The 22,741-nt window shown below is 42.9% G+C and overlaps 1 protein-coding gene across 2 annotated transcripts in view; it reads right to left on the reverse strand.

Annotated features, from left to right (window-relative positions):
• The window catches only part of TAC3 (tachykinin precursor 3), a 127,227-nt gene extending 108,231 nt beyond the window's left edge, over nucleotides 1–18,996 (reverse strand). For both annotated transcript variants that reach the window (XM_082244405.1, XM_082244404.1), the window contains exon 1: nucleotides 18,857–18,996. The gene's annotated coding sequence lies outside the window, so the exon portion shown is untranslated. The remainder of the gene's footprint in view (nucleotides 1–18,856) is intronic.
• Nucleotides 18,997–22,741: the final 3,745 nt, after the last annotated feature.

Below are 22,741 nucleotides of genomic sequence, written 5' to 3' on the forward strand. Positions count from 1 at the left end.
GACCCCCCTTACATCAGAGCCCCCCCACAGACCCCCCTTACATCAGAGCCCCCCACAGACCCCCCTTACATCAGAGCCCCCCACAGACCCCCCTTACATCAGAGTCCACCACAGACTCCCCTTACATCAGAGACCCCCACAGACCCCCCTTACATCAGAGCCCACCACAGACTCCCCTTACATCAGAGACCCCCCTTACATCAGAGCCCACCACAGACTCCCCTTACATCAGAGACCCCCCTTATATCAGAGCCCCCCACAGACCCCCCCTTACTTCAGAGCCCCCCCTTACATCAGAGCCCCCCACAGACCCCCCCTTACTTCAGAGCCCCCCTTACATCAGAGCCCCCCACAGACCCCCTTTACATCAGAGCTCCCCACATACCCCCTTACATCAGAGACCCCCCCTCACAGACTCCCCTTACAACAGAGACCCCCCCAGACCTCCCTTACATCAGAGCACCCAACAGACCCCCCTTACATCAGAGCCCCCCACAGGCCCCCCTTACATCAGAGCTCCCCACATACCCCCCTTACATCAGAGACCCCCCTCACAGACTCCCCTTACATCAGAGCTCCCCACAGACTCCCCTTACATCAGAGCCACCCCCCAGACCCCCCTTACATCAGAGCCCCCCACAGACCCCCCCCTTACTTCAGAGCCCCCCTTACATTTGTTACTGGGGCAGGAGAGAGGGTAAGCTTACTTACCCCAGGATGAAGGCTCACGCTGCAGTTTTTATTCTGTGAAGTGTTATAATTCCCGCCCACACATCCCCGGAGAGTGTGGGCGGGGCAGACCCAGGAGGAGAGTGGAGGGGGGAGGAGGACAATCTCTCTCTCTCTCCTCTTGTGTCCCTGAAGCTGAGCTGTGTGTGAGATACACAGCTCAGCCCTGCAGACAGTCCAGACTCGGAACTCAGAGACACAGGTGCAGCCGCACAGCGGGAGGTAAACGGCGGCCGCAGCCTGTGTTAACCCTCTCCAGGCCGCGGTCACCGCTTACCTCCCGCTGTGCGGCCTCATCATTTGCGAGCTGTTGCCCATGGCGCCCTGTGCGGCCGCACAGCTTGCACACCCCAAAGACCGGCCCTGGGGATGAGCACTGATGTGGCATGGATGTGGCATGGATGAGCACTGACGTGGCATTGATGTAGCATGGATAAGCACTAATGTGGCATGGATGTTACACAGATGAGTACTGACGTGGCATGGATGTGACACAGATGAGCACTGATGTGGCATGGATTAGGCATGGATGAACACTGACGTGGCATTGATGTGGCACGGATGAACACTGGCGTGGCATGGATGTGGCAAGGATGAACACTGACATGGCATGGATGTGGCACAGATAAGCACTGAATTTGCATGGATGTAGCCCATCTGAGTACTAATGTGGCATGAAAGTGGCATGGATGAGCACAGATGGGGCACGGATAGGCCATGGATGAGCACTGAGGTGGCATGGGTTTGCAGACATAAGGCATGGGTGGGCACAGATAAGGCATGGATGTGGCATGGATGGGCATGAATGAGGCATGATTGAGGCACGGATGAGCATTATTGAGGCACAGATTAAGGACAGATTGGTATTATTGAGGCATGGGTGTGCATGATTGAGGCATGGATGTGCATGATTGAGGCACAGATTGGCATAATTGAGTCAAGGATGGATATTGTTGAGGCATGACTGAGGTATGATTGAGGCACAATTGAGGCATGAATAAAGCACAATTGAGGCATGAATGAGGCATGGTTCAGGCAGGAGTGTGCAGTGCTGCGGCCTCTCCCCACTCCTCGCACGCTGTACCAATCACTGTGTACAGCGTGCAAGGGGAGGAGAGAGCTGAATCGGACATGCGTCGGTTTGTTGACAACTGATCGCTCCGCCATTGGATGGAGTGATCATGTGGTAAAGGCGGCTGTCATTGGCCCTTTATCACGATTCTGTATGCCCTCCCAGAATAGGCCGACCGCGCTGTAGACGTCATTTGGCTATGGCCTGGTCGGCAAGTGGTTAAATTACATTTCCCTGGGCCCCATCAGGTCAATTGAGGGGCCCAAGAGGATGGATCAGAGCAGGAACATTTTTTTTTTTTTTTTTCGGGCATAGGTGCATAAAGTGAGGTTGCATGTTCCACTGCACGTTATAGTTCCAGCAAGCCAGCCACCCACTGCCTATGCTATGCCTTCCCTGGAGAAGTGATTCTTTGTACCCCTGCTCCTTCAGCCGATGCTGTCCAGTGAGGGAGAGGCTTATGTGAGAGAGGCAGATCGGCAATCCCAGCGGCGGGTGACGGTGCACAGGCAAGTGACACACAGTGACAGCAGCATGTCTGAAAGGAAGGTACAGTCCCCAGACTCCCCACTGTGGGCTAATTGACATTATAATTTTAATGATCATAGCACAGCAGGTCCACTATGGCTCTGTGTCAGTGTCACATGGCTGTTGGATACTGAGTTTGTTATGGCTGTACAATGCTAGTCTGAAAATCTTCGTACAGCCATAACAAAGTCAGTACCCAAAAGTCATGTGACACTGACACAGAGCCATAGGGGACCTGCTGTGCTATGATCATTGTAACAAGGACGATCATTAGCAGGAGATGCTAATTTACACTTGTGTTGGGGGGGCAGTAAACATGTGGCTGAGTTACATTTTTACTGGCACTCCACTCATGGATCCCCTGCTGAGTGGAATGGCTCAGTATGAGATAGCCCTTATGATGCAAAGGCAGTGAAGGATGTATGCCACTAACACTATGCTTTCTGTGCAGCAAAAAATTATCCCCACTGTCACCACCCACCATTTTGCCTGCTGAGCACAATCCCGTTCAACTTGTATCAGGGATTTTAGGTGGGTATACTAGGTGGTGAGGGGGTGATGCAACACCTCTCTACCTGCCAAATGTTCCAGGTGCAGATCACTTTTCAGAGAGCAGTAGTGTGAACAAACCCATAAAGACTGGGTCGGGGGAAGCAGTAGCCTGGGGGTGCCGATGTGTAGGTGGGGATTTGGGGACAGGGGGCCCATCAGGAAGACTCTACGGGCCCCGTGATTTCTATATAAAAAATAGAATAAAAAAATAAATAAATATATATATATATATATATATATATATATATATATATATAAAACAAAAAAGTAGTTGTGTTGTTTGCCTTGTTTGTTGTGTATTTTTTTTTTTTTTTTACTGTGAAATTGTCAAATAGCAACAAAACTTAAAAAAGGATACAAAAAGGACAATGAACGTTTTATTAACTTATTTTTAGTGTACTTTATTATAACAATAGATTTTCTTCACATCATGTGTAATTAAATAGTTTTGTTTATCAACAAAGCCATGTGATCCCTATGTAAGCGTGTATGTTGATCTCATTGGTTAATGATTCAGCTTTGTTTATAAGCAAATCCATGTCACAAATCACCTCCTCCTAACACCTATGCTGACTAGAATAAAGAAAGATATATATATACTTACCTATTTGAGGTTGCTTCCCTGTGTCAGCAAGTACTATACCTCCCAACTTTTTGAGATGGGAATGAGGGATACCTATTAGCAAAAGTATGTAGCCATAGGACACACACCCTGCCACACCCCCTTAAAATGAGTATTATACAAAAAAAAAAAAAAAAAAAAAGGATTAGTTAAACCCACAGGTTATTTTTATTTTTTTTATATTTTACCACTTATATTTAGAGTTAAGCGAACACCTGGATGTCCGGGTTCGGTGGGTCCAGCCAAACTTGAAAAAAAAGTCCAGGTTCGTGACCCAAACTTTACCCCGATCCCGAACCCCATTGCAGTGAATGGAGACCCGAACTTTTGAGTACTAAAATGGCTCTAAAACAAACATGGAAAGGGCTAGAGGGCTGAAAATGGCAGCACCATCATCTTAAGAGCAAGGCAAGTGCTCTGCAAACAAATGTGGATAGGGAAATAATTTAAAATAACATAAAAAACAGAAAAATTTTAAATAATCATCTTGAATGATGTAGGAGGAGGACGTGGCCCATGTGGAGTAGGAGGTTGATCTGGCGGTGGATATGGCGGTGTAGGTAGAAGCAGCGGCAGCGGCAGTGGAGGAGGAGGATGAGGTAGCCAACACTGGTTTTTTTAATAACATTTTTTTTTTAATTAGGTACACCCCAAAAGAGTAAGAAAGATCAAATCCAACAATGGCTGGGTAAGGCCAGCACCTCCAAGGTGTAAAGGGCAAGCTCAGGCCATGTGCCCAACTTGGAGACCCAGAAGTTGAAGGGGGCAGACTCGTCATTGTCATTCAGTGCGTCCAGGCGTGTGCACTCATACTGCTCCACCATGTTAGTGAAATGCTGCCTCCTGCTAAGATGTTCCAAATAAGCTGGTGGTGCTGCTGCTTGTTGTGGCGTGCTGACAAAGCTTTTCCACATTTTGGCCATGCTAACCCTGCCTTCTGAGGTGCTGGCTGTGCCCTGGCTGCGTTGGCGACCTCTTCCTCCTCCTCCCCTGCCTTGGCCTTGTGCTTCCCGCTGTCAGGTGGGAATGCCACCAGCAGCGCGTCTACCAGCGTGCACTTGTACTCACGCATCTTCCGATCACGCTCCAGTGAGGGAATTAAGGACGGTACAATTTCCTTGTAAACGGGGATCCAGCAGGGTGGCCACCCAGTAATCAGCACAAGTTACTATGTGGGAAACTCGGCGGTCGTTGCGGAGACACTGCAGCATGTAATCGCTCATGTGTGCCAGGCTGCCCAGAGGCAACAGAAAGCTGTCCTCTGTGGGAGGTGTATCCTCTGTGTCCTTCGTATCCCCCAGCCACGCACCAGTGATGGCCATAAGCTGGCCTGGGTGCCACCCTGCTGTGAACATGGTTCCATTTCCTCCTTGATCTCCTCATCCTTGTCATCCTCCAGAACTGTGCCCCTGCTGGACAATTGTGTCCCTGGCGTTTGTGGGTGCAGGAACCCACCCTCGGAGCCACTTGCGAATGACTGCCCTGAAAGCCTGAAAAGGAAATGATACCTCTTCATCCTCCTCATCCTGTGCCACATCCTCTTCCATCATCGCCCGAAGTGTTTTTTCAAGAAGGCATAGAAGTGGGATAGTTAAGCTGAGAATGGCGTCATCGGCACTGGCCATGTTGGTGGAGTACTCGAAACAGCGCAACAAGGCACACAGATCTCGCATGGTGGCCCAGTTATTGGTGGTGAAGTGGTGTTGTTCCGCAGAGCGACTCACGCGTGCGTGCTGCAGCTGAAACTCCACTATGGCCTGCTGCTGCTCGCACAGTCTGGCCAGCATGTGTAAGGTGAAGTTCCACCTAGTGGGCAAGTCACATATGAGGCGGTGAGCAGGAAGGCCGAAGTTACGCTGCAGCGCTGACAGGCGAGCAGCAGCAGGGAGAGAACTCTGAAAGTGCGCACAGACGGCCCGCACTTTCTGCAGCAGCTCTGACATATCGGGGTAATTTCTAAGGAACCTCTGCACCACCAAATTCAGCACATGCGCCAGGCAAGGGATGTGTGTCAAACCGGCTAGGCCCAGAGCTGCTACGAGATTTCGCCCGTTATCGCACACCACCAGGCAAGGCTTGAGGCTCACTGGCAGCAACCACTTATCGGTCTGCTGTTCAATGCCCCTCCACAACTCCTGCGCGGTGTGTGGTTTTTCCCCCAAACAGGCAAGTTTTAAAACTGCCTGCTGTCGTTTACCCCTGGATATGCTAAAGTTGGTGGTGAAGGTATTACGCTGACCGGAAGAGGAGGCGGTAGAGGATGAGGAAGCGGAGTAGGAGGAGTTAGGAACAGGAGGCAAACTGAAGTGCCCTGCAATCCTTGGTGGTGGAAGGACATGCGCCAAACTGCTATCCGCCTCAGGCCCAGCCGCCACTGCATTTACCCAGGGAGATATAACGTCCCTGACCGTGCTTACTCGTCCACGTATCTGTAGTTAGGTGGACCTTGCCACAGATGGCGTTGCGCAGTGCACACCTGATTTTGTCACCCACTTACTTGTGCAGGGAAGATATGGCTTTCCTGGAAAAGTAGTGGCAGCTGGGTACGACGTACTGTGGGACAGCCACCGCCATAAGGCTTTTAAAACTCTGTGTCTCCACCAGCCGAAATGACAGCATTTCAAAGGCCAGGAATTTTGAAATGCTGGCATTCAGGGCCAGGGATCGCGGGTGGGTAGGGGGGTACTTCCTCTTCTGCTCCAGTGTTTGGGAGATAGAAAGCTGAATGCTTCCACGGGACATTGTGGAGATGGTTGTTGGTGACCCAGGTGGTGGTGTTGCTGGTGGATCCTCTGTTTGCGGGGTAGCAGGTGCCACTGTCACTACAGAGGTGGATGAAGAGGCCAAGACTGCAGCAGCAGAAGAGGAAGCAGGAGGAGCCAGAGACCTTTCTTGTTTTTTTTGAGGTGTGCACTCCACTGCAGCTCATGCTTTGCACTTAGAAGCCTGGTCATGCAGGTTGTGCTCAGGTTGAGAAGGTTTATGCCTCGCTTCAGGCTCTGTTTTCACAGCGTGCAAACCACTCGTGTCCTGTCATCATCACATTGTCTGAAGAACTGCCATGCTAGGGAACTCCTTTGAGCTGGCTTTGGTGTGCTCGGCCCCTTGCTGCATTGGGCAGTAGCAGGCGTAGTGTCTAGGGCACGGCCGCTCTGCTTTTGCACCCTGCTCCCTCTTCTGCTGTGCTGGTGGCTCTGTGCGACCACCGCCTCTTCCTCCAAACTACTCAGGTCACCTGCATGACGTTCATTCCATGTGGGGTCAAGGACCTCATCGTCCTCCACCTCATCTTCCACCCAGTCTTTACCCCTGCCCTCCTTGTCTGTCTCCACAATTCTAAGTGCCGCAGCAGTTGCCACCTGTGTTTCGTCATCATCCGAGACGTGCTGCGATGGTCCTCCTATGTACTCATCTGGAGACATAAGTGGTTGGGCATCAGTGCACTCAATCTCTTCCACTTCTGGGGCAGGACTAGGTGGATGGCCCTGGGAAACCATGCGAACAGAGTCATCAAAAAGAAGAAGAGACTGCTGCATGACTTGGGGCTCAGACTGCTTGGCTGATTGTCAAGGGGGTAAGGTGAAAGATTCATGGACATTGGCTTCAGGTGCCAACTCTGACTTTTCAGCAGAAGACTGGGTGGGAGACAATGTGAAGGAACTGGAGGCTCTGTCAGCAACCCAATCTACTATCGCCTGTATTTGTTCTGGCCTCAACATTTGTAGAGGCACATTAGGCCCTGCCAAATACTGCTGCAGGTTCTGCCGCCTACTCGCAGCTGAGAAAGGGGTTTCACCTGTGTGTGTAGCTGGCACAGATTGGCACGTCCTCTCCTTGCAACAGGAGCTCCACCAGCAACACCACGACCCAGACCATGTCCCTTATTTGAACTTCTCCTCATATTTATCGAATTTTGGATCTTCTCCTAAATGGGTTTTTATTGATAAGCAGAATACAACAGTATGCAAAGGGTGTATCTCACTGTAACATATGCAGACTAGGCCGCAATTAACTTTTTTTTCCCCTAAATGGGTTTTTATTGCAATGCCCAATATAACAGTGTGCAATGGGTGTGTCTCACTGTAACATATGCAGACTGGGCCGCAATTAACTTTTTATCCCCTAAATGGGTTTTTATTGCAAAGCGAAATACAACAGTATGCAATGGGTGTATCTCACTGTAACATATGCAGACTAGGCCACAATTAACTTATTTTTCCCCCTAAATGGGTTTTTATTGCAATGCGCAATACAACAGTATGCAATGGGTGTATCTCACTGTAACATATGCAGACTAGGACGCAATTAACTTTTTATCCCCTAAATGGGTTTTTATTGCAACGCGCAATACAACAGTATGCAATGGGTGTATCTCACTGTAACATATGCAGAATAGGCCACAATTAACTTTTTTTCCCCTAAATGGGTTTTTTATTGCAATGCGCAATACAACAGTATGCAATGGGTGTATCTCACTGTAACATATGTAGACTAGACCGCAATTAACTTTTTTTCCCCTAAATTAGTTTTTATTGCAATGCGCAAAACAACAGTATGCAATGGGTGTATCTCACTGTAACATATGCAGACTAGGCCGCAATTAACTTTTTTCCCCTAAATGGGTTTTTATTTCAATGCGCAATACAACAGTATGCAATGGGTGTATCTCACTGTAACATATGTAGACTAGGCCGCAATTAACTTTTTTTCCCCTAAATTAGTTTTTATTGCAATGTGCAAAACAACAGTATGCAATGGGTGTATCTCACTGTAACATATGCAGACTAGGCCGCAATTAACTATTTTTCCCCTAAATGGGTTTTTATTGCAATGCGCAATACAGCTGTATGCAATGGGTGTGTCTCACTGTAACATATGCAGACTAGGCCGCAATTAACTTTTTATCCCCTAAATGGGTTTTTATTGCAATGCTCAATACAACAGTATGCAATGGGTGTATCTCACTGTAACATATGCAGACTAGGCCGCAATTAACTTTTTTTCCCCCTAAATGGGTTTTTATTGCAAAGCTAAATGAAACAGTATGCAATGGGTGTATCTCACTGTAACATATGCAGACTAGGCCGCAATTAACTTTTTATCCCCTAAATGTGTTTTTATTGCAAAGCGGAATACAACAGTATGCAATGGGTGTATCTCACTGTACCATATGCAGACTAGGCCGCAATTAACTTTTTTTCCCCTAAATGGGTTTTTATTGCAATGCACAATACAACAGTATGCAATGGGTGTATCTCACTGTAACATATGCAGACTAGACTGCAATTAACTTTTTATCCTCTAAATGGGTTTTTATTGCAATGCGCAATACAACAGTATGCAATGGGTGTATTTCACTGTACCATATGCAGACTAGGCCGCAATTAACTTTTTTTTCCCCTAAATGGTTTTTTATTGCAATGCACAATACAACAGTATGCAATGGGTGTATCTCACTGTAACATATGCAGACTAGGCCGCAATTAACTTTTTATCCCCTAAATGGGTTTTTATTGCAATGTGCAATACAACAGTATGCAATGGGTGTATCTCACTGTAACATATGCAGACTAGACTGCAATTAACTTTTTATCCTCTAAATGGGTTTTTATTGCAATGCACAATACAACAGTATGCAATGGGTGTATTTCACTGTAACGTATGAATGAAAATCTGAAAAATAATTGTCCCCTTAATTGGTGCTTGTTGAATAGCAGATTTGAAATGTAGTGTCTAAACGCTGTAAGTCACAGTAAAATATGAAGGAATTTTTTTTTTTTTTAAATGCAGATTGAGCAGACACATATGCACTCAGCTTGCATGAAATGGCCGCTACACACCGCACGCCTAACAGTTGGATACTGTTGTTGTTCTATTCCACTATTGCAAAAAAAAAAAAAAAAACTATTTGAATGAAAAACTGAAAAATATTTTTTTTCCCCTAAATACTGAAAAATAATTATTTTCCCCTTACATTGGTGCTTTTTGAAGAGCAGGTTAGAAAAACAGTGTCTGTCTAAACAATGAATGTCAAAGTAAAATATGAAGGAAAAAAGTTTTTTCTTTTTTAAATGCAGATTAAGCAGACACATATGCACTGAGCTTGCATTAAATGTGCAGAACCGCGCGTCGCCCACCTAACAGACTGATAAAAGTTTTTTTTTTCTAATTTCTCCTCCTCACTGGGCTCAGGTCAAGGCATAAAGATCGTGCACTGCACCCCCACACAATACAATCAATGTAGATCGCTGTCTGATTAAAGAAGATTCTTCCTATTCTTTCCCTCAAAGCAATCTCCAGCCTGCCCCTACAATAATCTCCTATCTCTCCCTCCGGGCAAAAAGATCGTGCACTGCACCCCCACACAATAAAATCAATGTAGATCGCTGTCTGATTAAAGAAGATTCTTCCTATGCTTTCCCCCAAAGCAATCTCCAGCCTGACCCTACAATAATCTCCCTATCTCTCCCTCAGCAGCATCAGGAACCTCTCCCAAGTATAGTTTGAGCAGAGTGACGCGCGGCGCTATGGGACTCCAGCTTATATAGACTCTGGGTCACATGCTGCACTGGCCAATCACAGCCATGCCATTAGTAGGCATGGCTGTGATGGCTTCTAATGGCACACTAGTTAAAGGCTTGCTGATTGGCTGCCTTGCACCTGTCGAAACCACGCCATTAAAACCACACCAAAACATCAAATAACATTAACGAACAACGGACAGTACCCGAACATACAGTGAAATGTTCCGGTCCGTGTCCGGGTACCGAATACCCAAAAGTCCGGTACGATCCCGAACAATACAGTCCGGGTTCGCTCAACCCTATTTATATTCCTTTATACTGACTTTTGACATTTACAATGGCAGCAATTTAGAATTTGGATAAAAGGTTTAGCACTGGGAAACACTTCTTAAAAGATAAATAGGGCATTTTATATACAACTATATTGATCAGACCAAAATGAGGGACAAATGAGGAGGAAGGAGGGACAGAGGGACATTGTTCCAAATCAGGGAAAATTCCTTTGAAATCAGGGACAGTTGGGGCTATGCAATGCAGCTGCAGGAGAGAGGAGGGAGCACCAACAACAGTTGGGCCTTTAAAGCCTATTGGTAACCTCACCACTAGCCATTGTCAGAGTGCTCTTTCCTCTCTGCCAACCAGCCTGCAACAAACTGAATTGTCCTGTCCAACAGTTCACGTTAAAAAACAGGGGTTTGGTTTGAACACATTTGCAAATAAATGTGAGAGCTGCAGAGGCTGCGACAAGGCACCACAGTATTATCTGCAGTCCTAACTCTGTGTTTACAACAGCAGACCACCTTTCTCTCTTCACGGGGAGGGATTGCGGGTGCCAGGCGGCAATTGCGGCTGGGGGCCCTGCGCCTCAGCTTCCCCGCTGGCGAGTGGGCGCGGGTGCGCGCCTCCGGTGGCGAGCGCACGTTCACAGCATCGCTCCTGCAAACCACCGTACAGGTACGGCTATCCGTGAGAACCTGCCGCCGTATAACTGTGGCAGCTGGTTGGCAAGTGGTTAAACATCAACCATGGGATTTGCTAAATGTTGAACCTTCATTAAATGTAACCATATTGCTACACTTAGAGGTGCCTATCTTCTCTTTTATACTCTGTAGCTCCTGCTGGATTTTGCTTCTAATCCCCTTGTGGAGGCGCCATTTGTGGATGAACATTTTATGGTTACACAACCTATCCCATTGCCATAATCTTTTTATATGGATTATAAACTGAAGGACTTATGAATAAATGGTCCATTATTTCTTATGGGGAAATTCGCTTTAAAATAAGAGTGCTTTGGATTACAAGCATGTTTCTGGAACAAATTATGCTTGCAATCCAAGGTTTTACTGTATAGCTACAATATTAGCTGTCCACCAGTCATGGGGAACTTCTTCTGTAAGAAGAGATTGACTAAAAAGATCAGTTAATAATTCAACTACACATTGAAGTTCCCTAAGAATTCTTGGACTCTGAGGGCTCTGAGGAAGAGGGCATGTCCCCTAAAATGCATTAGCCTTCTAGACCTAAACTACTCATCCTTGTGATGTGTTGAGGCGATATACAGGAATCTTGGCAGTCTATACCTGGATTTGTTCTAATGAGCTTGTACATAGCGTTGGTTTGTGAGTATAGAATACATTTTTTTTATCAATAAAGGATTTTTGAGGATAATGCACTAGGCTGGTGCGTCCTCTGTTTGTGTATGGATAAAGCTACAATATTAGCTGTCCACCAGTCATGGGGAACTTTTTCCGTTACAATAGGTTGATTAAAAAGATTTGGTAATAATCCAACAACTATACATTGAAGTTTACTAAAAATGCTGGGATGAGCAAAAAGGCTTTTTATGCATGCAAGGTATCTTATCCTGATGTGAATGGGACAATGGGCTCATCACTATGTCTCTGGCCAGGTGTATATGGCAGCATATGGCAGGGGGGAATTTTGGAATAAGGGACCCCTCAGATATCCAGCCACCCTATGTGTATTATTAAGGGGTCTTTAGTACCCTTTGTTACCTATTTATAAATAAAATGAAAAAGTAAATAAACACACAGACCCAATTGAAAAAAAAAACGTTATTACTATAATAAACAATGTCCCCCAATGTAAATGAAATGTCAATCATGTCATCTAGTAATGTAGATTCAGTGTCAATGAGGATGAACAATGCCTTGCCGACACTACAAGCTGCACCATAGTGATCTTGTGCCACTGCTAGCCCTGTGGAAAATAACAAATACATTAATGGGTTGTAGCTTACAATAGGAGAAGTGACAGGTCATTATGTCAGCGGGTCATTGCTCATCATTATTGACAATAGATTTACACTGCTGGCTGACACGATTATCGTTGGATTCACATCATAGGACATTGTTCATTTTCACATAAAGGACTTTTTCATGGTGAGAGGGATGTGGAGATGAAGCCCTTGTCCCCATCAATATAGTAACATTCTCACACACAGCTATGCTTGCAACCTCTGTAAATCAGTTAGAGCACTGTTAGGCCCCATTCACACTTGTGAATCGGGCTGTTAGTCATTACATGCGGATGACATGGGGGGTTGTGGGTAGTGCCCCATTGAAAGCATCAGGGGGCTGACACATCCCACAGCTAATTGAGGCCACTCACATGTAATCTAGTGGAGTGATTGATTACCTGTGAATGATCAGCTCCAGACGCAGACATTCTGCTTCCAGGGCTGATCATTCATGGGTAATTGCTCCATGAGCGAATACATGTGAGCAGCCCTGACTAGCTGCAGGAGCTGTCAACTTCCAATTGTTTTCAATGGGGCTGCACCTGCAGCTAATAATTGGGAACCCCTGCTGTGTTTCCAACGTGTAATCTCTAACAACCCTATTTGCAAGTGTGAAAGGGATATAAAGTTAAGGCTCGCACACACTTGACGAGAATCGGACGAAATATCCTCCGATTTTTCTTTCTCATGCTCAGCGGTCATTACCGTTTTTAGTTGACAGTGCATAATGTTCACGAAATTTCTCGTCCGATTTTTTTTTTTTTTTGGGATGTTTGTTCCTAGACTTCCGGGACTTTAGCAACTTTGAATCATGTGCGGTGTTTCGTATCCGATTTTTCACGGACGTACTGCATACACATTAAATGAAAATTGGTCGTGCTGGGGACGGACGATAAAAATGTTGGTGTTTGTCCCTCCGTTTTTTCCGTTGAAAATGTCAGCATTGGCTGCTGAAAGTTGTGTACACACTAGCTGAAAATCGTACGATTTTACCTCGGATGGGAATTTTCGGCAGATTTTTTACTAGTGTGTAACTGTGTACCCCACTTAACACACCAAAAGCTGCATGATTATGGTCCACCATTTTCATTCCTTCAGACCAAACTAATGTTCAGTTCACATTTCCCATCTCTTTAGCAGGTGCCATTTTTTGCAAGATAGCTCAGCAGAACCAATTGGTTTAGACATCCTTTTTGCAGACTGAACAGCACAAACCAAGGGATCCAGACAGGCCTGGAAACCCACATAGAGACAGGACAGAAAAACAGCCTTCAAAGAGTACCATGAAAAACAATTTCCAAACGAGGATTGCACTGAACTAAACCAGACCTCTTCCAAAAATGTTTACTAAAAATCAAATACAGGTACAGTACTTACCATGGACAGTCTACTGTCTCTAAACTCCAATTGTTTTATACCAGTACTAACAACACCAAGAAAGGGATAACCAATAGCAACAACCAGAATACCAAAGCCAATTAGGAAAAAAAATCAGGAATACTTCATACTTGCCGTATCAAACTATTGATGTTGAAACTGTACTTTTGTCCACTGCAATTCAGTCCTTATACACTCACAATGAGCAAACTTGAGTTACTAATCCTCACAAATACCACACTTATGTTGATACTAGATTACCCCTCTTACATACGCCAATTAGAATATATCCAGTACTCCCAACACTAAGTCAACCATTGACAATTACTCCAGCATTAACAACACTTAGTAAGCAAATACTAATAGCAACAACAACCCTGCAACAATTACAATACCAAAGTACAAATTTTTGTTTTACATACAATACCAAAGTAAGCAGTTAAAAAAAAAAAAAAATAGAAACACTAAGAATTAGAGAAATACTGATGTTCAAACCATGGAATTGTGTATGCTACCCTTCTGTCCTGATGCACTCACAATCAGCAAACTTTACCACACTGATTAGGATACTAGTTCTTCCCTTCTTCCATATGCTAATTGGAACACCCCTAGTATTCCAACACTTAAAGAGGCCATATATAGACCGAATTTTGGCCAATTCCTGATGAGCTGGCCCAAATTTGCTCTCTGGGTGGCCCTGTCTGCACCCTCCTACCCAGCATCCTTTGGTGAACAATCGAAGGGGTTAAGTGGAAAATTGTTAGTCAAACAGCACTTGCATCCACTCATGTGCAGGCACTGTATGGGTATTTTGATAGCCAGTGGCACTGCCTGAAAGAATACAATCGCTGCACTGGGAGTTATATAAGTCCATCTGTGCTGTTTAGTGTGTACGAAGGAATCAGTTCAATTTTTTTTCCTGTAGGCTAAATTAAAAAAATCTCTGTGTGTATGGCTAGCTTTAGTTGGCAATAGACAAGTATTCCAGTACTAACAACACATACTAAGTAATCACAATTAGCAACGATAACCCAACAACAACAACCACAATATTGAAGTAAGCAAATTAACCAAACTATCAGAAATACTTTATACTTGCTGTATGTAACTACTGGCTTGTGGCAAAAATGAATTGCATCAGGGGACAGCTGTAGATTAAAGGTGAGTAAACTGCATTTTTAGAGCTGCTGGGGGACTTTTGAAATAAAAAATTTAGCCCGCAGTTGGACTTTAACATGAGCATTATGCAAGCTTCCCTGTGCATATAGGATATTATAGAAATAGAAACCATGCTGCAATCCTGCACTCCAAAGTTCTGCACTGCAACCTGAACCATGGCTCTATAAATCTAACTTTACCTACACAATCTTCTCCATGCAGCAGATAACACACAGGTACCCAACTTACTACAGAAGCTTTCTTTGGTGTGCTTTGCCAAACCTCTGCTTAATTTATTACTATACACTCTGGATTTTATTGGGTTTTTTTTCCTGAGGAAAGGCACAGGTTCAGTTTTGTTCAGCATGTTGTTATGTAAGGATCATAGAGGTAGTTCAGGAGAACCACACATAGCTTTTAGCCCTATGTTGGCAATAATTGATTCCAAACGTTACCTCAAACTGATTTGTTTATTAAAGGCTGATTTTTGATGACAGCTGTAATAAATTATACCTATAGCATGGCATCTAAGATATTTTTGCAGCTGGAAGGGATAATTCAATCTGACGTGAAAAATATTGCCTTGATATGAAAGTATACAGCATATCTGAGCAAAATAAAAATATATATATTATATACCCTTAAAATGTATGCAAGTACAGATATGCCTGTTGATCTGTCTAAACTACTACTCTTTAAACACTTAAGCCCCCTACACACGTACCGATCGTCGGCCGAACGATCGGCCGTCTTTTGTCCAGGGCTGTCGTGTCTGTTGAAAACTGCAAAAGAATGCACACGAATTTTGTTGGCCAACAACAGCCAACTGCAGAAGTGATGTCATGTGATGGTTAACTTTCCTTGTCTTTTTTTCTTTTCTGAGCTTGCCCAGTCTTGCAAATCTGCTGTCTTTCGGCCGAAATCTGTACTGACTGGCGAACAATCGGCCGTTCTGGTGTTGGCCAACAAAAATTTTAATGCCTGCATGACAGATTCTGTTCGGCCGAAAATGCGCTGTCGGCTGTCGGAAGCATCATACTAACAAGCCTTCAATCGGCCGATCGGTCATCGGCCGAATATTTACGGCCGACAATCGGGAAGGTGTGTATGGGGCTTTACTTAGCGCCTTTGCCAAAAGGGCAAGCAGTGTTATCAGCCCTGTGTAGTCTTCCTCTGATGGACTACAGAACACTTCCCACTCTGCTCAGCTCCATAGATTAAGAAGTGTGTGCATTTCTGCTACTTTAAGGAAGAGAGCTCTACTGCATACAGTGATTAAGTTGTCTCATTTTCTGAATAGTCCTGAAACCTGTGAGACTATAAAAATATGCTCACTGAAGCAAGCACCAGCCTATTTATGTGCTCATTGCACATGAGAAGCTGCACAGGGCAGAGTCTTGACAAAAACTGCTATTTCTACTTAAACTCATATTAAAGATATGTTCACGCTAGATGCATAATGTTTTATATGATATATTAATGCACTATTTAATAGGGAAGAATACAGGTCAACACATTAGGATTTTATTGCAATGCAATAGTGTAATAGAAAATAATGGATTTCAAAGTGGAACTAAATCAGCTGCGGGTCCCTGGAGCAATGTCCATTATGTACATGATTGCACATTATGGCCGATTTACTACATAATTTGGCCTCCACCAGCGATAAAAGGTCCGTGCTCCCCCTAATTGCTTCATCCACTGCTGCTGCCATTTTTTCCAGTTTTTCTGATAGCCTGGCTTCTTCTTTTTTCAGACATTGGCTGGCCACTGATGATGTAACTTCCGGGCATGCTCATTAGGGATATATCGCCCTGGCACCCAGCTCCATTCTCGCAAACTTACAGATGCCTGGAGAGGGCCAGGAGTGTACACAGCACTGCACATGTGTCATAGCCAGTGTACACGTATAAAAAAATTGCTAGCAGACAAATGAAGCAGAATTTTGTAAGAAAAAACATATAGAGTCTCTTCTACCAAAAAAATCACCTGCTAGCAAATTTTGTTAGTTTAGTTCCACTGTAACAAGTACATACAATGTGTCTGTGCTGGGCAAAGCCGCAAGTGCTCCAGTTTAAATAATCCCTTGTAAAAGCATTATTTTTTCTGTTAGCACCACCACAATATCCTCACTCTTGTCTTGAAAAATACATTATCTTTTATGGTACCACCTATATTTTGTTTTTGTTTGTTTTTTTTTGTTTTTTTTCCATACAAATATCACTTTCAGCAATTATAGTGCAGAGTGATTATTGTTATATAGTCAGTTGTCTTATCACACTAAATAAATGACCATATATCCATATTGGTATGGAAAAAAATTGCAATGCCCACAGTAGCAGTTAATGTGATGTTTTAATTAAGCCTGGAAAGAAACTTACTCCATTGAGGTCTGCAATAATTAGACTAGAGATGTTTTGATTTTAGAGTACAAACGTAGCTCCACAGGGTAATCATGAAATAAAGCTTGGCACTTTTGTATTAGCATGGTCATTTAGACCATCATATTAATTTATCCTCCCTGGTACCAGGTACCATCTTCCAAGAAGTTATGTTTAAATCATTGATTTAATCAAACCCTAAAAATTAATTAACTAATCCCATTTGAACCAATATTGTGAGGATTTCAGAATACTAATAACTAAAGGAAAAAAATGATTACTATTATCTGCTTGCAAAATGCACCTTTTGACCCTTAATAGACTTAATAGACTTCTTATGCCAGTAATGTGTTCATGAGAGCCTCCACCTCTGCAAGTAGCGAGAGCAATTTGATTCTAGACCTATTACACACCTTCTCAGTTCTTTCTCCATATTATACACCTACCTTCTCATTGACACTTTATTTAAGAATTTGATTTGTATATTATGTTTGGTGGGAGTTTATGGGGTTCATAGAACTTCTCTGATGTTTCCTTGCTCTATAAATTATGCAATATGGGGTCTCTGATTCTTCATAATTAACTGTTAATGAACAATTCAAATTCCCTGAAGACCTTTGCTCCTCCAAGCTAAACCTGCACTCAACCTAACTGTGTAATTTATTTTACTAATTCTAACATGTCCTAGGTTTACAACATAGAAGGGCAAAACACATTTACATTCTAAAATAACTTGATGGCATACATCTTAATATGGCAAGATAAATAAAATTCTGTATGAAAATGAAGTATAGTATAGTGTATTGTGTGAAAAAGAAGTATAGAGTTCAATACCCAAAGTAGTTATTTAGACATAGTCCAGGCTCACTTCAAATACCCAATCAGGGCATTTACCCTCATGCTTATTTTGTAAGTAAACCCAGTATAAGGTAAAATGTACTCCTTGAGCTCTTTAAGTATATGTGTATTTACATTATATATATATATATATATATATATATATATATATATATATATATATATATATATACACATACATACACACACACACACATCTTATCCATATATGACTTGAAGTATTCCATTAATGGTATAAGTTATGCTATAGTATGATTTATAGTATAGTATGATTTATGTTTCAGTTACTATTGTAGTGCAGTATAGTATGATTTATGTTTCAGTTAAATAAATCAGAAATATACACATATTTAAATACAATCTAGTTAAATGTTTGATAGATTTAGCAATATAACCAAATTGTTATAGAATGTGTACTAAAGCTAAAAAGTCTGTCAAAGAATAAACAGAAATGACCCCCAAATTATATCATATCTCCACATATTGTAGTCAATCCAGTGTGCTTTTCACACTTAGCTAGAAATGAAGCAGGGCATAACTAAGACTTTACAACGCTGGTTGACAAAACAATTGTAGTGATTTTTTTTTTATATTCAATCTGTTATATTTATTATACTGTGAATTTTATTTGTACAGATTTGTAATTGACATGCAAAGAATATTTTAATGGGTTAGCTACTCTATTAAAATTTACTCATTTAAAGTGCCTAAATGTTCTAAAATGAAGCAATGCATAAAAAAGACAAAAGTTGCTGTAATACAAGTATCTAGTAAGATGTAATAACAGTGCTCTACCTGTGTGTGCTGCAGTCACGCTGATCCTCTGCGCTGGTTGAGCTGTGAGATGTCTTGAGGAGTCTGAACTGCGATCTCTGCTTTTAAATACAGACACGAGTCCTTGGTGATTCGATGCTCCTGTCACTCAATTCTCCTCGCTCTTTTCAGTATAACTCATCCTATTTCTCCTTTCCTCCCAACTTCTCTCTCTCTGCCTGGCTCTCTAGCTTTCCTACCCACTTATACCAACCTCTTTTCATGTCTATTTAGTTCTCATTTTTTCTTATTTTTTCATGCTTTTCATTCCTCTTGTTTATCTCTTTCTTCATGTCTGTCACACTCTCTCTTTCTCTACATTTATCCACGTTTTCCTCAATAATTCTCCTAACACTAACACTATATCTCTCCCTCTGTCCCTCTCTTTTTTTCTTTCCCTCCATCAGTCCTTGTATCTCTCTCCAATCTCTCCAGGCTTTTTCTCCTAGTCTCCCACTCTCACTCTTGCCTCTATCACATTAGCTGTTGTCTTTACTTAAAACGTGGTTTATGCACAGATTGTTCCCACTTGGGGTTGCATTTTCCTTTTCAGTGTGTTGATTTTTCTGTAAAAAGCAGTTTTCATTCATCCTCAGTCATCACACTACACCTGTTCTCCCTAAAGTATGCACAGTGCGGTCCCTTACAACATCAAGTATTTAATATTAGTCAGAGATCCAAACAGCTTAATCATCAAAACTATATAAAAGTTTTGTTTAAAGAGAAATTAAATGGCAGACAAAGCAGGATGTACTAACTCATTAAACAGTTTGAAAGTAAGAAGCAATAATGCAAAACAGGTTCAGGATGGCAAACAGCATGCATACACTGCAGAATTTTACAAAACAGATTATGAAAGCTGCACAAACATGGACTCTTCACAGCAATGTCTCTGTTGCTCAGTCAAGGTTACATAGGGCTGTATACGATTCTATAACAACAAAGAATCTAGCTGAGATTCACCACTTCAGTAAAACAGTTCAAAACACAAACAACTATCTGCGATCATCCTGAAAACAGCACCCCTCTCAGTGAAATCAAGGCTAACTCTGGTAACACGGGCAAACAGCTGGAGGGATCCAAGGACAAATGGCCATCCAACTGGAACTGGAGTACTCTAGTAGCGGTTGGGGCGGGGCTTCCCACAATGGTTAGGTTTTATAGAGAAACTGCATGCTATTGGGCTCCTTCCCAGCTGCCTGCACAGCAGTTCTGACAGTGGAGGGCCACTTACCTAGCTGCAGGTCAACTCCCCAGCTACCTCTGCCTCATTAGGTGTGACTTCCCAGAGCTGCTAAAGGAGTGAAGTTGAGAACCATAGCCTCCCTGGGTTAGTTTAGGAACCAAGGGAGTTGTGGGAAATGCAGAAAAAGGTGTCTAGGCCTGCATATGAACATGGTGAGTAAATGGACAAACCATTACATAGTTACATAGTCAGGTTGAAAAAAAGACACAAGTCCATCTGGCTCAACCAATATAAAACAAAAAAAAAAACTGTAAAAAAACCCACAACCAAATAATCCAATATACACAATCCTAAACCCGCAGTTGATCCAGAGGAAGGCGAAAAAACCCCAGCAAAGCATGATCCAATTTGCTACAGCATGGGAAAAAAATCCTTCCTGAGAGGCAATCAGATATTCCCTGGATCAACTTTACCTATAAATATTAGTACCCAGTTATATTATTTACACCTAGGGAAGAATCCAGGCTTTTTTTAAAGCAATCTAGTAAGCTGGCCAGAACCACCTCTGGAGGGAGTCTATTCCTCATTTTCACAGCTCTTACTGTGAAGAAACCTTTCAGGTTTTGAAGACTAAATCTCTTTTCCTCTAGACGTAAAGAGTGCCCCCTTGTCCTCTGTGATGACCTTAAATTGAATAACTCAACACCAAGTTCACTATATGGACCCCTTATGTATTTATACACATTGATCATATCCCACCGTAATCTCATCTTCTCAAGAGAGAATAAATTCAGTTCCTCTAATCTTTCCTCATAGCTGAGCTCCTCCATGCCTCCTATCAGTTTGGTGGCCCTTTTCTGCACTTTCTCCAGTTCCCTGAAATCCTTTTTGAGAACTGGTGCCCAAAACTGAACTGCATATTCCAGATGAGGTCTTACTAATGATTTTTACAGGGGCAAAATTATATCTCTCTGGAGTCCATGCCTCTGTTAATACAAGAAAGGACTTTGCTTGCATTGGAAACCGCAGCTTGGCATTGCATGCTTTTATTAAGCTTATGATCTACCAGAACACCCAGATCCTTCTCCGCTATGGATTCCCCCTAGTATGTATGATGCATGCATATTCTTAGCCCCCAAGTGCATAACTTTACATTTATCAACATTAAACCTCATTTGCTACATAGTTGCCCAATTAAACAGTGCATTGAGGTCAGCTTGTAAGTTGGAGACATCTGGTAAGGAAGTTATTCCACTGCAAAGCTTGGTGTCATCTGCAAAGACTGAAATGGTACTTTTAATCCCAGACCCTATATCATTTATAAAGATAATAAAAAGTAAGGGTCCCAACACTGAACCTTGGGGTACACCACTGATAACCTTTAGACCATTCAGAGTAAGAATCATTAACCACTACTCTCTGAATTCTATCTTTTAGCCAATCTTATATGTATGGGTGGTTCCTGCGCTATCTGAGGTAGTGTATATTTTTCTTCTTACTGCTGCACCACGGTACTGGTACCAGGAACCAGTTAATACAGGTTAAAATAGTGTGGGTTTGTGGCGCGCTTCAGAAGGGAAAATAAAAATTCATTATAAGACGGTGTGAATATATATGATACTTGAATAAAACCGTGTTTTTTTGCTGAAAATAGGTGGTCCCTTAAAATTATAACCATGATTAAATGTATTGCGAAATATAAATAAATTATTCCAATATGCCTCTATATTGTGTTGATTATATATTACAAAGTGCTGGGTGCTTGTATTTCAATAAATAAATAAATTCCTATTAACAAAGTATAAATATTTCTTCAAAATCAATCAAAGGTGCTGTGTGCTTTCACTCTTCAATTTAAAAATTAATAAAGTGCAGTGTTTCATAATGTCCATATAAGCGAATCAAAAATAAGGTGCAATTCCATTCAATATCTTCAAAAGGTATAAAAGTGCTCTCATGCAAAAGAAGGGTGTTGTGACTTTCTGCCTCCACCAGGTGTCACATCTAGGTGTTCTGGACTCTCACCTTAATAAGGTGTATATTGCGCCTATTATATACAGCTTAGCCTCCGGATAGATGGTTGAGGGCTTTTTGCTCGTTCCGATATCCTGTTATAACCTCGGGGTATTTCCTGTCCTGTCCGTTTCTGGGGGGTTTTACACTTTCTGGCGTCCTTAACTCCTTATCGTACCTCGGGCTCAGTAAGCACAAAGGGGCATCATGGTGTAGTATATCAAAGCAGTTTATTGTTAAAAAAATTTAGTTGCACTTACATTTAGCAGGTAATTTGTTCGCAAAGAATGTGCAAATACAGCGTTGGGAGCACTTCGCTCCGATCTCCAACGTCACTTCCGGTAGTCTGGCGGCTCCTCCTACGCGTTACGTCACGTCACGCGACTTCCTCAGGGAGTGGCCTATACTGGATGTGACGTTTATTTATATAGGTCGGGCCGGAAGTATCGCCGCGGCCATTTTGAAGGAATTTTTGATCGAAGTTCCGGCGGATATACTAACTCCGCCATATTGCTCTTATTACCGAGTGTATTATTACTGATTTTCCTTCAATGTTTACACCGGAAATGAGGTTGTGGATCGTATTTCCTATCTAAACAAATACATGTACTGCGTACACCAAACGGTTCACAGTCTACTGATACCTATTTCTTACAGATACAATATGC

This window comes from Pelophylax lessonae (assembly GCF_965119305.1).
Source record: "Pelophylax lessonae genome assembly, chromosome: 2".
Classification (NCBI taxonomy): domain Eukaryota; kingdom Metazoa; phylum Chordata; class Amphibia; order Anura; family Ranidae; genus Pelophylax; species Pelophylax lessonae.